Raw genomic sequence first — 15,887 nt, forward strand, 5'->3', positions numbered from 1 at the left:
ACTTTGGACAGAGCAATAGTAGATATCGGAAAAACTTGAAAAACAGGGCATCACATTTAATGCAATCTCAAGAGTCAAATCACTTCAAGGTTTGAGAATTGAGCCTCCATTCCCTTTTGAAAGGTATTCAAAATTGGAAGACAATGCTTATACCACAATCAATAAAAAAAAGAGGCTAGATTGCAAGATCTCTCTTATCAAACATTCAACTAACACTTCCAAAATACACTCTCCTCGGTATCTTCTTCAAATTCAACCTTGAAATCCCAATTTTTTAAACTTTCTATGGTTTTTTGCATATATTATTTCACTTCATTGTACAGGGTGCCTCATAGATAAGAGGAACTCGTACTCAGTGCACCCTCTGCTTAGGTATCTTTACATTTACAGTTTGCTACCTTGCATGTACCTTTTTTTTTTGCTTTTAATAAGTGCCTTGGCAACAACAAAGGGTACGGACTTTCCAGTTTTCCCTTTCATTTCTTGCATTTTGCATCTCTCTTGATTTTGTACTTGTATGCTTTGCATCTACAACAGGGTCTCCATTTGTTTTTCACGGGTTTCAAACACCCATACAATAAGGAACACCTATGCAAGTAAGTTCTTCTCTTCCTAATTAATCCACATTTATTTTCATTTTCAAATTAACTGTTCCTAACAAATTCTATTAATTCTTCATGATAGTTACTAAAACCAAAGTCAGTGGTTGTTCTCCCTCCTTGATAACAGAACGTGTGAAGGCCAAGGCTGGTGGGCGTTCTTCCTCCTTACGAGCATTACACAGTATGCTTCAAATTTTACATTATTCAGCCTTCGCTATAGTCTTTGTTTGTATCTGGCACACTACCTACTAATTAAACCCTTTTGAATGCAAAAATTTTGGTTTCTTTTCATATTTCAGGTTATTTAGCATTTTGTATACTCCTTACATATACCTGGCACACCAACCTTTGCATATTTGAATTTTTTTGCTTCTTTCCCAAATTTCAAATCTGTGCTACCCAATGTGTACCCTCTCAGAGACATTCTTTGTTGCAGATTTCAAAAAGACAAATTTTAGTGCTATATCTGGTTTGGGGTCCTTGCAAACTAAGCTTGTTATTCATGAGTTTTCCTTTGCTGTCATTAAAACTCAGATATTATTTTTTCAATGACCTTTAAACTGTTGTTATCAAAGTTTTGGAGGATAATCACTCACAAAATGTCAATGCATAAAATAGACAACAATAACATACCCATTGATGAATGCGTATGTTGGCTGAAAAAAATTGATTGGAACTGCAATCACTGAAAATAACACCTACAGCACTAATATAACAAAGGATTAATGTTGTTCGTCTGCTGTTTTGAACGCACAGGTCAAGCCAACCATGAAAGTCTTCAAAAAACAGCTCTAATCAAGGGCACATTTCAGCACCAAACTAACCCAATGTATCTGTAAGCTGGATGTATTTAATGAAATGTTAAGTGCAATATCATTCTATGAATCTCTTAATCTCTTCAATATATCTGTGATTAATCATAGAAATCAACATACTAGGGACTAGACATCTTGACGTTTATGTTTAAACCAGCAAACTAAACTCAAACAGATTTCTGTTGCCATCATGCTTTTGAATACTTGAAATTATTGATGTGGTTACAATGCATTTACTAATCCATATTATCTTCCAAAAAATGGCAGGTGATCCTATGGAAATGCCCTTTCTCTAAATTTTTCACAATTGTACGCGGATGACACAAGTTCTGCTCATCTCATACAACAGCTTCCTCAGATTGATACTGCACACCCTCTCCGAGACCAAATTCAACTGGTATGCCGTTCTCCCTTGCATTAAACAGCTTCTTTGCATGTTGCTTTCTCATTTTTAACTATTCTGCTCTGCTAATGATGTTCCCTATTTCAAATTATTCCTCACTTCTTTCACTTTCTCAATAATATAACTAATTTTTCATCACCATTTCATTTTGCAGATAACATTACAGGGCCTCTCACGACCACTCTCTTTTGTGAACGCCCACCACCACACTGCTCTTCTCACTTATCAAAACTTTGCATCTTCTCAATTCTATTAAATTCGATGGTTTCTATTTTGTGATGTGCTGCTTACTTAATTCAAAGCTTCTGTATCTACCTCTAATAATTAACATTTTAATTGGAGACTACTCGTCACATTTTTCAAAATGTATTCAGCTCTTTCCTTTGAGCTTTTTGACATACAATTACATTTAACACATTTACCATGTTGCAAACTGTCCATTTTCCTTTCACTTCCTGCATGCCATTTCTTCCTGCTATAAAATTGAAAAACATATATTCATTTGTTTGCACTCCACCTATCGGCTTCCTGTTGTGCGCACATGGCATGCAACTACTAGTTTTATTAGGCTCTAAAAGGGGGTCCAATGAAGTCTCTTCCCACGTGGTATGGGGTCAAAGGAGGTCATGAGCTGAAGTAAAGGCTTCACAAGGGGAAAATAAAGAAAATCCACGTATTATGGAGAAAGTTAAAGAAAAGAAGAAGATCCACATAGCACTAGGGTTTCCCGTTTGTTTTCATGGAGTTGACTTTCAGTTTTGAGTCCCTCTTTATCATAGGAATAAAGATTTCTGAGACAAGCAGTCATGCAAAAGCTGCAAAGGGGTTTTTATGTGAACTAAGGATGGCAGCCATCAATGAGAAGAACAGATTGTGGACAGCACTTTGCAACCATGTGAAGACATGCATGGCACATTGCATGCACATAAATGGTATTGAGAGGACTATAACAGCTGAAACCCTACGTATGTGGAACAGTCAAAGTTCCCTATGAACAAACTGCATGAATATTACGGGTTTGTTGAGATCCCCCTCTTCATTTTTAGATATGAGAATAAAAGTTGCATGTTAGTTGTTAATTGATTCATATTGCCTTCTCCATCTTTTAAAGATGTTCTGCACGAGTGTAGCCTTAGGGTTTCTATGAAAAAGCTTGAATAGTCCCAAATTAGAGAGCAGGCATTAAAAGCTCACAAAAGAGTCCAAGAAATACAGTGAACACTCCATCAAAGCCAATGAAATCTAGCAAAGAGCAGTCACAGAGTAACGAGATACAAATAATACAGTCATGTAAGACAGTGCTGGGACCTATGAATACAGTCCACATACAGACATGGCACTATAGCAAGTCAACTCAACAAAACCGTATTAGAGCAGTAATGTTAGATCCAAAAGACAAGGCACAGTTGATCACAAGCCATCACAGTTATTCATGATAACTGAGGCAGACTTTTCTTGAAAGGATGAACAATAGATTCTCGGCACAAAAGGATTCATGAGCAGTCTAAGTCTTCAAGTGGGAAGACCGCTTAGGATCATACAGAGTCATCATAACAGTGATTCCAACCTTCTAACAAGCTTCAGTAGGTCACAAGAGCAGTCCTAGACCATTCTACGAGATCAGAGTAGTGTGAATCTCAGTCACAAGGGTATATGCATATGTATTAAGATACATAGCTAAAAATGACCATGTTAAAAGCAAAATGAATATCATGAAGGTTTCAATCATAACAGCTTTGTTTCAGTCTATGACAGTACAATCAAGTCAAAAGGATAGATAATCACCATCAATGCATCAAGCAGAGAGAGAAGGCTCGGCCACAGTCAAAGGGGCAAATCATTGATACCAATAAGAGAATTGAAACTTGTGCTTCAATCCAAACGCTTTCATGGAAAACTTATTCAAATGATTGATTGTCTCGAACATTTAAAAATCAGCAATCTAAAAGATCCTTACTAGGATCTAGTATGGGCAACATGGAGCAGTCATTCAGTGCTTAAAAGTTTATAGGTCTATTAGGCAAATGTAGCAACCAAGATCTCCCATTTTCAGTCAATGCTCCAGCCACAGTGAATGAGGTCAAGTTGCACTTCTCATACCAAAAGAACAGTGATTACAATGCAAGCACAGTGAATAAAACAGTGAAAGAATGAAGATCTACGATGCAGTCATCCATGAACCACAAGCAAGCGAGCCAAGGGTATTCATGATGGTCTATTAAGAGCAGTAAGGTTAATATCATGATGAATATAAGGACAGTGAAAGTGGTTGTAGCACACAGACCTTAATAAGGACAATCATGAATTTGCAGTCTATAGTCTTCAAAGACCAAAACATGGACAAAAGAGTAAAGAGTAGCCTTTATTAGTGCATGAACATTCAAGAATCCATTAGTGCACATTCAAAAATTAGTGAAAAGTAAGATGATAGATCATGTGAAGCCCTAACAATCACAAGACAACCGATTTCAAATAGCATCCAGAAATAACAAGTTTCAGATCAGCAATGAGAAAGTTCATTTCTTAAAGATCTTGGACAGCCCAAAGGGGAGGTATAGAGCAGCAAAAGGCCTACAACACACAGTGCCAGTCTCAAAAATACACATCAAAGGACCAAGAACATCTCTAAGAGACCAGCCTTACCACAAAATAATCCCAAACAATCAACAACCAAATCACAGTCACCATAGGGCAGTCCCTTGTGCAGTCATGGCAATTACCAGTCCTAGTATGAGAAGGCATACAGTGAGGGATCTAGAATCAGAAAAGTTGCAGTCATTCAAGACAGTGATTATTGTCATCAACAGTCATAGAGCCTTTTAGCCATGAAGAAGGAGCATGGTATCCACAAGGTCACAGTCGACTATTGAAGAGGCATCAGTACCATGGCAAATAAGGCATAAAAGACAGATGACTGTCATTAGTATTCTTGCAGCACTGTCAAATCAAGGACAATGACAGTATCATCTGTCAAAGCCACAATGATTAGAGAAAATTCAATAATGCAAAGGTCTGCCACAGTCATACAGAGATATAAGGGAAGCTACAGCCTGATCATAGCCAGAAAGCACTCAAAGAAACAGTGATAGTATTCACTGTCATAGAGGTCAAAAGCATAAAGGTTTAATAATAGTATTCAGATAACAGTCCCTGTGAAGATGACAGTCCAAGGTGGAGATAGGATATTTGATACCAAATAAAGGTCATTACACGGGAAACAACAGTGATCTAAAGGTGTTGGTTTAGCATAGTAGAACAAAATAGTGATGGTCATAATAGCTAATGACACATTCATAGAGCCCTAAGAATGCTAAAACATAGTCATGAGGAGACAGTGGCAGAGCCAAATCAGGAAAAACAAGTCATTTTGTCCACAAAGCACAGTCCATTAAGGAGCAATAAAACACAACAGCCCAGCATGATACATGAGAGTAATCCCAGTCCATTGCCAAGGCCTTCCAAATCAGAAATAACAGTGAAATAGAAAATCCAAAAAAACAATAACAAGAAGAGCAGCGTACAGTCATGCATTTCAAAAAAAAAAAAATTACTATCAGCAGCCATCTACAGGAAGGCAATCTTTAAGGCAAATCACAGTTCAAGGAGCAGGTTTAGAGATAACGGGGTTTTGGAGTTTGGAAGCCCCTGCCCTAAATAAATCTATCCATAATAAGAGACTCAGAACACAATCCATGTCAGAAGCAGAAAAGATCATTTATCACTGCTCAAATCATCATTAGAGCAGCAGAGATCCAATGGATATAAAAGATATAAAGTCTTCCAAATAGTGAGATCATAGTCTTTAAGACAATGATAGGGCAATGCAAGATTCTAAAAGATAGCATTGTTGCATCATCTGAATGAAGCTCCCAATCATGAAAAGCATCCAAAGAGATCACAGAACCATAACACAAAAATGTGACAGTCATAAGATATAAATTATTATACAAGCTGTAGACACATAAAATTGATTAAATTATTATTTAATTAATATTATCCCCTTACTGCATGACTAATTTAATTAATCATATTATCCTATCATTACCTTTAAATTAATTAAATTATATTTAATTAATACCCCCTTTCCATTTCTCCCAAAATTGATATCAAGAAAGTGAGCCATATATGGACAGTTACAGTTACAAGAATTGAGCATGGAGAAAGTGAGCCATATAGCAGAGATAAAGAGAAGTTTGTCTAAGCCATGATTGACAGTCACAAAGCACCTAAAAGTACAGCCTTATAATAGAGAAGAAGAAAAGTACACATTTGATGAACAAGAATGCAGTCCTAAAGAAGACAACTCTCTTAAGAACAATCATAATAGAGGTAAAGTTATTAGAGCAGTCCTTAGTAGAAAGGACCTAAAGGACTGTGGACTATTTGTTAGGATTATCAAAATAGAATAAGGACATTGTCATTGAGTTTTCACAATCTCAAAATAGGGCAGAGATAACTTGAAAGTATAGCGGCCATTAGTGATAGCTATGGAAAAGGCCTAAAGGATAAAGATGTCTGCGTTATGATAGAGTGTTTGATGCCGATCCGCTAATGCCAAGTTGACAATGTTTGATGGATAATTTACAAAGGATAGTCTTTATTTTATAAAGATGTCAGTCCAAGTGACACAATTAACATAATATCATATGCAACATGTGAGAGTAGCAGCTATGGCAGTAAATCCTGTAGCAGTCACTGTACCATAGGTCACTGTCTTTTGAAAAGAAACAATGAATGATGAGCTCATTCTCAGATGTTAACAGTGAAAGACAAGGAACCCTTCACAAAACTAAGTCTCAGAGAGAATCATCAAGTACACAATCATTAGCATATATAACATTTTTTGCAGCCCAATACAAAGAGATCAAAAGATATTCTGGATAGTCATCATACAGTGAGATGAGCAGCATGTAAAGATCAAAGTCAAGACAGTCATGATAAAGATATTATTTGATCATGAGCAGATGGAAATATATCTTCAGGACAGTATAGAGGAAAAGAGAAACAATATGACATTGTTTACAGTGCACACATGGGAAGTCACTGCCCATAAACAGGGCTTCAAAGCAACCATAACAACAAATGAGCAGCTACAACAGTAAGCATTCACAGTCAAATACATCAAGTGGGTTATATACAGTGACCAGGGTTTTGAAATGATGAAGATCAAAGTTCATAGAGTACTATATAACAGGAGCAAAGGTTAGAAAAGACACATTAATAAGATTTGAGGAGTTATTGACCCATATCATTGATGGGGAATGCTGTTATAGAGTCAAATATCATAGTCACAGAGTTGCAGATCTACAAGGTATAGACAATCTATGAATACCTTGATAGTAACCATGAAAGCTTACCATGAAGCATTACAACAAAGAGCACATGTAATCAAGATTCAATAGCAACTTCAAGAAAATTGATTGTCGTAGGACAGTGACTAGGTCAATAAAGAATAATAATGACAGCAGAAAAGTGACAATCTGAGGTCACTGTCATAGATATTAAAAAGCAATCCATTCATTCCAGAGCAGTCAATAGGTTGAAGAGAACAGTGAATAATCCAAACACAGAGAAATGCAGTTCATATTGAAAGGAAAACAGAGAAATGCAGTCCATAGTGAGTTCTTTGTGATGTCAACCAATAAAGAAAGGACAGTAGATGCTTTAGTATTCCAGGGTCCCTTGACCATCCCGGGATGCCATGACATCACCAAGAGACTGCTTTATTAATAGCAACATTAAAAACACATTTTTACCTAATCACTAATGACTCTTCATTGGTCTCTACGAAAAAATCATCTAATGTAACCATGAAATGTTATAAATAGGTGCTAGACTTGCTGCAAAACTGGTTTCTGGGATCAGAAGTATGAAGAGGTTTGATGGGTTTGTAGGGAAAACACTAATGTCCACCAAAAAGTAAGCAGCCTGGTTATAATCCATTAATCCCTTACTCCCTCAGAGGTCATCTGATTGGTCTGGAATTTTGTATGTGGGGATTCCTGACATTCTATCTGGTGTCTGTTGACGTGTATTTTGTACACTATCAAACACAAAATAAAATACCCAAGGGTACCTTATCCTCTCTTGAGTAAAGCCTCTGAATGCTGAAGATATCGCGAAAAGGATCAATCAGGGTGACTTCAAGGTTCTTTGTTGTAGGGTCTCTACGTGTGGATAAGCACCAGTGGTCGTTGTGAATGTTGTTTCTTCAAGGGGTCTTACGCACTTTGAAAGTTGGTCCGTGTTACTCTCACTCAACTGCAGGAACAAGATTTTTTCCTAACGCTAACAAATTTTCAAAAAAGATCAAAAGGTAGGGTTTTCAAGAGATGAATTCTAATCTAATCCTAAGAATGACTCAATGTAGGCTAGACTTGGTAAGATTCTACCAATTTCAGTATTGCCAAGGAATTACAACTCTACTGGAATTGATGCGATCTTCTATGGTGATTAGTGATTTTCAAATCATCAAGAATTATAGATACTACCATAAAGATACATATCAATAGTTCAATAATGACTGAAGGTTCAAGCAATCTAAATATCTCCAGTTGACCACGCAAGGCGTCCTGACAATCAGTAAGAAGCTAGTGGTTTGGAACGTGAATCTCACCAAAGATCAAGCACAACACTTAGTCCTTCAAACTTAAATACTACTTCGACTGAGAATGATTCAAGAAAGTAAACAACCATGAAGATAGCCACAAGAATTGCAATAAAACACCATAACTTCAATATTTTATTGATCTCAAAGCCAAAATAGACAACAATTGTTCGAAATTCTTTCTTCACTACTCAATCTTGCTACAAAATAACTTTCTTCTCTCCAAAGCTCTAACTATCTATCTCCTTAATATCTAATTTCTAATGACAAAATGAAAATGAGTGAGGGTATATATAGCATCCTCAATTACAATGAACGGCCCAGATCAAAAGAAGATCAACGGCTGAGATTCTGACACCTAAACCCTAATTAGGGTTTGTTACAAAAAGTTCCCCTTTTAGATGAACATTATTAAATGCATAGCCAAATATTTAATTGGCACAAAAATCGAGGAAACATAGACCAATGATAATTAAGATGCCACATCATTCTATAACAACCATTCTTCTAGAACCTTGTTCCCTTTCCAATGCTCTTTCTTAGCATATGCAACGAATCTGGACACAATTCCTTCAATCTCAGCAATAGGAATCTCGGGAAGATTCCTCATTCGCTCCTCCAAGTGGATAACCTGATCAAAGGCATTGAGAAGAGCCGTTTCCCATCCAGGTTCGAGTTCTTTAATCTTCTCAATCAGGAGCATAGTAGTGAACATTAGATCCCGTTGCTCATTTGTGATGACATTCTCATCTTTGCCAAAGATGCCTCCAACTCTTGGAGGTCCACATCCATCTCAACTTCGATCCTCCTGCCGAGAATGGTACACAACACTTCAAACACCCTATCCTGAATTGGATGGATGACACCTTCAACTTGATTGCATTTGGTGCTGACGTCCTGTTGTGACCATTTCACACATCGCCCCATTGAAATGGGGACCCGCTCTTTTTTTTTGCTCGGTTTTGCCTGTTCTTCTCTCTGCTTTTAGGGTTTTGGGTAAGTGAGTGAGTCGTCTGGACTAGGGTTAAGCCCTAGGGGTTTCCTTTTTTGATATTTTCAAGCCAAATTCCAGTCAAATTTTGAAAGATTATTGAGCATTCTCGCATGGATTGCAATTTTGAAATGGGATGAGTCTGTCAGGATGTCGGGTGTGTCTGTCTAGGTCCAGTCGGAATTTTGAAAGAAAAGTTCAAATTTTGCCTAAGTGTTAATGATGGAATTGTGCAATCTTGTCCGGGTGAATTTGGACCAAATTTTGGAAAGTTTGATAATTGACCCATGGCCTTGGAGATGATCTAATTATTCCTTGCGAAGTGACTGAAAGCCTAAATTCTTGATATTTTGGCCTATAAAGGCAAAATCGCTCCTGTCCTTCAGTCAAGGACCAGGGCGAAATTGGTATTTTATGCATCTTGGTTATTGACTTGTTTCATTTGTCTTGTGCAGGGTCGCCAGGAGATGCAATCGATCATGAATTGAAGGTTTTGAAGATTTTTTTGAGACTCAAAATGGCAAATTTTTGAAGTTTAAAATCGCTCCTGTCCCTCTCCCAGGGACCAGGGTGAAATGACTTACTAAGGGCATTTTTGGCCTTAGTTGATCGAACTAAACTCATCAAGAACGCAATAAGAGATGAAATCAACATGATGGAGTATCTAGACTTAGTCGTTTGCAATGAAAAGTTGAACATTTGACCTATAGAGCCAAAATCGCTCCTGTCCCTCACTGAAGGACCGGAGGTTGTTTCTCAAAGTTGCACTGTCCTTGCAGGGCCAAGACAATTTGTTGATTCGAGTTGATCAAGGAGGACATGTTTCATCCATTGAATATAATTTGAAGTAATTTGCAAACAAGGAAATATGCTTAAGGACAAAAATCGCTCCTGTCCCTCACTGAAGGACCGGAGCTTGAACTCCAAGTTTGCCTTATTCTTGCAAGATTAAATCATTTTGCGACTTGGAAGAGATCAAGTAAAGTACGTTTTTTCCATTGAATATAACTTGGATGGACCACGAAGGGGAAAATCTACCCAAGAAGTCAAGTTCGCTCCTGTCCCTCTGTCAGGGACCAAGGCGAATTTTAAAGATAGCTCCTGTCCCTCTCCAAGGGACCAGAGCGATTTTCTCAAAGGACAAGTTTTGGACCAAGGAAAAGCGAATTTCAAGTTTGAGATGAAGGAAAGGCGACCCAACCAATCCGTTGAAGATAATCTTGAAGGTTGGCAAAACACAAATAAGCTTACAAATGAAAGTTCGCTCCTGTCCCTCTCCAAGGGACCAGGGCGAAATATGCATTATCTAGCATTCCCTTCCGAATTTGGTCGAGTCCAAGCCAAGATACAAAGTCAAAATGATGTTTGGGATGTCTCCAAGAGGAACGAAGTTGCAAAGGACCACAAAACTTGCTCAAATTGCCTAAGGCGCTCCTGTCCCTCTCCAAGGGACCAGAGCGAACTCTTCAAGTGTGCCTAATTTTGGAGTACTACTATCGTTTGCAAGACTTAAGAAGGAATAAGAAACAACGTTTTTCGCTTTGAAGGCAATTGGAAGTCGATATGATCAAGGGTTCGCACAAAGAACAAAATGGCGCTCCTGTCCTTCAGTCAAGGACCAGAGCGATTTCTATGAAATCAAACATCTCCCTCTAGAATCACGCCAAGGCAAGAATTGTGCAAAGTGAGGAACGCCTTTCGATGATGATAAACAAGGAATTGACCCCAAGGCTCGGCAAATTTTCACTAAAATGTAAAGTTCGCTCCTATCCCCCAGTCAGGGACCAGGGCGAAAATCTCCAAAAATCAAGTTTGCTTTGCAAAGGACAAGATTGGCATGCGTAGAACAAACAAGGATGATCATTGCCTACCTCGCAAGTTGATTTGGCGATTCAAAAGACAAGGACCATGGAGTAAAAGCAAAAATCGCCCCTGTCCCTCACCAAGGGACCAGGGCGAAAATGGTCTAAGAGGCATTCATTTCAAAAATTGAATAGATCAAACTCCAAGTTACAAATGAAGATCCCAGTTTGGACGTAATGGAAGTGACTTTGAACGTGAAAATCAATCCAAGTTGGCTAAGGCGCTCCTGTCCCTCTCCCAGGGACCAGAGCGATGTGGTTAGTATCCCTTATATCTCTCATGTTTTGGCGCCAATAAATTTTGAAGTACATTAAATGCTAAAATTCGATAAAAACTTTGAATTACTTAATTAAATTGGCATTTTAAAATAGCGCATAAGGCATTTAATAATTAATTTGGCCTTTTTTAAAAAAATCGAAATTATTAATTACAAAGGCATTTAAATTAATTGTTTTTTTAAATTAAATAAAAAGGAGAGCACTTGGGGTTATATTTCCATATTATTTCTAAAAGTCGGCCTCCATTTTTATTTAAATTTTATTTATTATTTGCCTTATTTCCAAAAGTCGGCCTATGTGCAATTAAGGAGGTGAGCGCCTATATAAGAAGGGTACTTTGAAGCATTTTTCAATCATTATCACATGCGAATTTGGAAGAGCAATAAAGGGAGCGAATTTTGATCCAAGGAGAGGAGCGAAATTTCCATCCAAGGAAGAGTGCGAACTTTATTGGAGGTTAGAGTTGGAGCGAATTTTCCCTTAAGGCGTTGAAGACCCCAAGGGTGGTGAAGTTGATAAAGGAGGCGCATTTGCTAGGAGAAGCTCACGTTGAAGACTCCAATCTTCATTTTGCCTAGGCGAATTTCCTAATTTTGCATCTTTTTTAGAGTTAGTTCTCAAGGAAGGTATGGCAAGTTCTCCATTGTCCAAATTTTGAATTTTGAATCGTCCTAGCCTCAATTTTTGAATTTTGAATTTTGAATCTTGAATTCCAAAATTGCATCGTTATATTTAGGAAATGATAATTCAAGGATTTATCATTAAGTTTCCTAAATTTTAATTTTAATCTATATTTCTATATTGCAAAATCCGTTACTCATTATGAAATGTTGTGTAGGTGTCACGATGGCGACCCCGAAGGCAGGAGCATCTACCAATCGTCCAGCCCTCATGAAGGAAGATCAGAAGAATGAAGAATTGGAGACCAAGATCGTGTCTAAGTGGAGCAACATTGGAGATACCAACCTGGGAAACTTCAGTGTGAAGAAGTTTCGAGAGGTCCCTTACATTGGCAAGCCATCACCTGTCGCAAGGAGAATAATTGAAAGTGGCATTATCAAGGCGGCCGGCTTCCCTCTAGCAATCCAGTGCCACGAGTTGATGATCGAGTGTGCTCGCCATTATGATCCACAGTCCAGATCGATCGTGTCCAAGGAAGGAAACACTTTGGCTTATCTTTCAGAGGAGGCTATCAGTGAAGCTCTTCACCTGCCAGAACATAAAGATATGATCTATAAAGGCTTAGAGGGAGCCAGGTCCATGTACGAAGATGATCCAGACACTTGCTTGAGCATCATCAACAAGAATTGGTTACTCAAGAGTCGTCCTCGCCTGAGCAAGATTCCGAACACACCACATAGGATCGACTTCCAGGAGGAGTACAGAGATTTGATAACATTACTCAACCGAGTTACAGGGGCTCCTCAAGCCTTCTATTTTGAGAAGTGGATGTTCTACTTCATCCAGGTGATAGTTCAGGGAAAAGGAACAATTCACTAGGCTAGAATGATTAGCCATTGCTTGGACGTGCAGTTAAGAAGACTGAAGGCTACCAAGTCCTTCCACATGAGTTCATACATCATATATGCCTTGATAAGGAGTTTTGAATATGCAGGATTACCTCACAGAGGAGTGATCGGGAGAGGGCCCGGGGAAGTCAGGGTTTGTGATTCCTATGTTCATTTGCATCATCCTCCAGGAAGTGACTACAAGTTAGTCAATGATACCTTCACGATGAACATCACCAGGACATTGCAAGGCGGGATTCACAATCGGCTATCTCAAGATGCACAAGAGCTTGTAAAGAGGTACGGTGCTTGGTTCATCCAATTTCAGAAGTTTACATATATTAGAGTTCATGGATGTCCTTCACCTCCCTACATGTTGCCAAGATATCCGACAGACAGAATAGTGTTACTTGAGGTAACTAGACAGTTGGCAGCTTATGCAAAGGCATTCAGACATAGGCATGGAAATGGAGTTCCTGTGCCTATCATACTAGGAAATTCAGTTGAGGTATGTCCTAATGCTCTAGCCATGGATGATGCAGAAAAGGAGTTAGCTTTATATTCATTTTCATTCTTTGCCTTGAGAGAGAGTTTTGATCCTTATGGATATATAGAAGAGACAGTCGGAAGAAAATACAAGCATGAGTTTCAGATAGAGGACTTTATGATGAATCTCTCAGATGATCTTGAAGTGAAAAGAAAGATGCATTCCAGATTGCCTTTAGACTTCATCAGGAAATGCAAAATTTACAGAGTGGCCGACCAAGCTCAGGACAGTGGCAAACATCTCCACTCATCTTATGACCGAGAAAGCAAAGCAGTGAGGCTAGATTGGAACGAACCTGAAATTTTGGATCTAGATGCCTTGATGGCTCCAATTTTGTCTTGTACTCGCAGATGGGTTGATGTGCAACATCAAAAGTTGAGAGAGCAGGGCATATCTATGACTTTTACTTTGGAGGAAAGGCCAGGCGAAGGAGGAGCAAGTGTAAGTGAAGGTAATCCTAATCCCAGAAACGCAAGTGAGGGCAACCTTCGAAGTGTGAGTGAGGGTAATCCCCATCCTAGAGGCTCAAAGAGAAAGGAGAGACCTGAGAAAAGGGAATCCTCCAAGAAGAAGCCAGAGGCCAACCGAGATCGTTCATCCGGGACATCTTCTCGACAGGAGAAGAGGACACTTGAAATGGAGGAATCTATGGAATCAATGGTACAGAACGATAAACATGAAGAAGGACAGGCACCTCAACGTTCATCAAACCAATCTCTCCAAGTCAATGAGCTACATAATGACAAGAACGATGATGAAGTGACATCTCCTCTCAGAGAAGAAGAAATATTGCTTAAGGAGATACAGGTTAGAGAAACAAGATCTGCCATTCCAGATTGGTTAAAGGAGAGACTAACAAGGGTGATTGTGATCGAGGACGAAGATAATGTGATTGATTTAGAGAGCCTTGTTGGAAATTCTCAGGAAGTGACAGAAAAGAGGAAAGCCACTAAGATGTCCAAGATGATCAGAGATGAGACAGGATCCAGGAAATTGCAGATAGCTACACCAGCAGTGGACAAGTATGAAGGTGAAATCCTTGCAGAGGAGTATGATGTAGAGACATTTGAGCTGGGTCCACTCACAGCCGAGCAGACGTTGGATGATGCCACTGATTCATTTGAGGCACTTAAGGACAAGCTTAGAGAAGAAATGGAAAAGAATAGAAAGGTTGAGCGAGAGGTCAGTGCTTGGAGAGGCTACTTTAGCCATCTCAATCAGCCTTTGAGGCGTCAGGATCTAGCAGTATCCCCCGCGCAGGCACTTCCCTTTGAATCAGTTGGAGAGGCAGAGAGAGTCAGGAGTTTGGTCCAGCTTATGAGCTCTTGGGTTGACAAATCCCATACAGTTGCTATTGAATTTGCAACAAGAATGATGCAGACCATTCACCGAGCTATTCAGGTTCTTGAGATCATCCACAACCTAATGATAACTGTAGCTGCTTTTGCTCATACTAAGGATGTTATCATTCCTGTCCTGCAAGTAATCAGACAAACATCAAGGAAGGTCCTAGCACAAGAAAAGATAATGGATGGAGGACCTCATAGTTTACTCCAATGGTCAACTTTACTCTAGATGAAGGAAGTTCTTTTTGAGGACATCAGTAACAAATGCAATCAAGTTGAAGAGATTATCCATCCGATCCAGGACAAAGTGTTTGAAGTATTATGTACTATTCTTGGCAGGAGGATTGCAGTTGAGACAGATGTGGATTTGCAAGAATTAGAAGAAAGAGTCAAGGTCATCTTTTGCAAAGATGAGAATGTTATTACAGATGAGCAACGGGATCAGATGTTTGCTACCATGCTCTTGATTGAGAAAATCAAAGAACTTGAACCTGAATGGGACACTGCTCTTCTCAAGGCTTTCGATCAAGTCATCCACTTGGAGGAACGAATGCGGAATCTTCCCGAGATTCCAATTGCTGAGATCGAAGGAATCGTGTCTAGATTCATTGCATATGCTAAAAAGGAGCATTGGAAAGGGAATAAGATTCTAGAAGAAAGGTTGTTATAGATGATGTGGCACCTTAATTATCATTGGTCTATGTCTCCTAGGTTTTTGTGCCAAATTTAACATTTGGCTATGCATTTAATATTGTTCAATAAAAAGGGGGCTATTTGTAATAAACCCTAATTAGGGTTTAGGTGTCATAATCTTGGCCATTGATCTTCTTTTGATCTGGACCGTTCATTGTAATTGAGGATCATAGTTTTAAAACTCTCCGACTCGCCTCGGACTCGCCACGGACTCGCGAGTCCTTTGGCGCCGCG

Source organism: Cryptomeria japonica, chromosome 10 (assembly GCF_030272615.1).
Source record: "Cryptomeria japonica chromosome 10, Sugi_1.0, whole genome shotgun sequence".
Taxonomy (NCBI): Eukaryota; Viridiplantae; Streptophyta; class Pinopsida; order Cupressales; family Cupressaceae; genus Cryptomeria; species Cryptomeria japonica.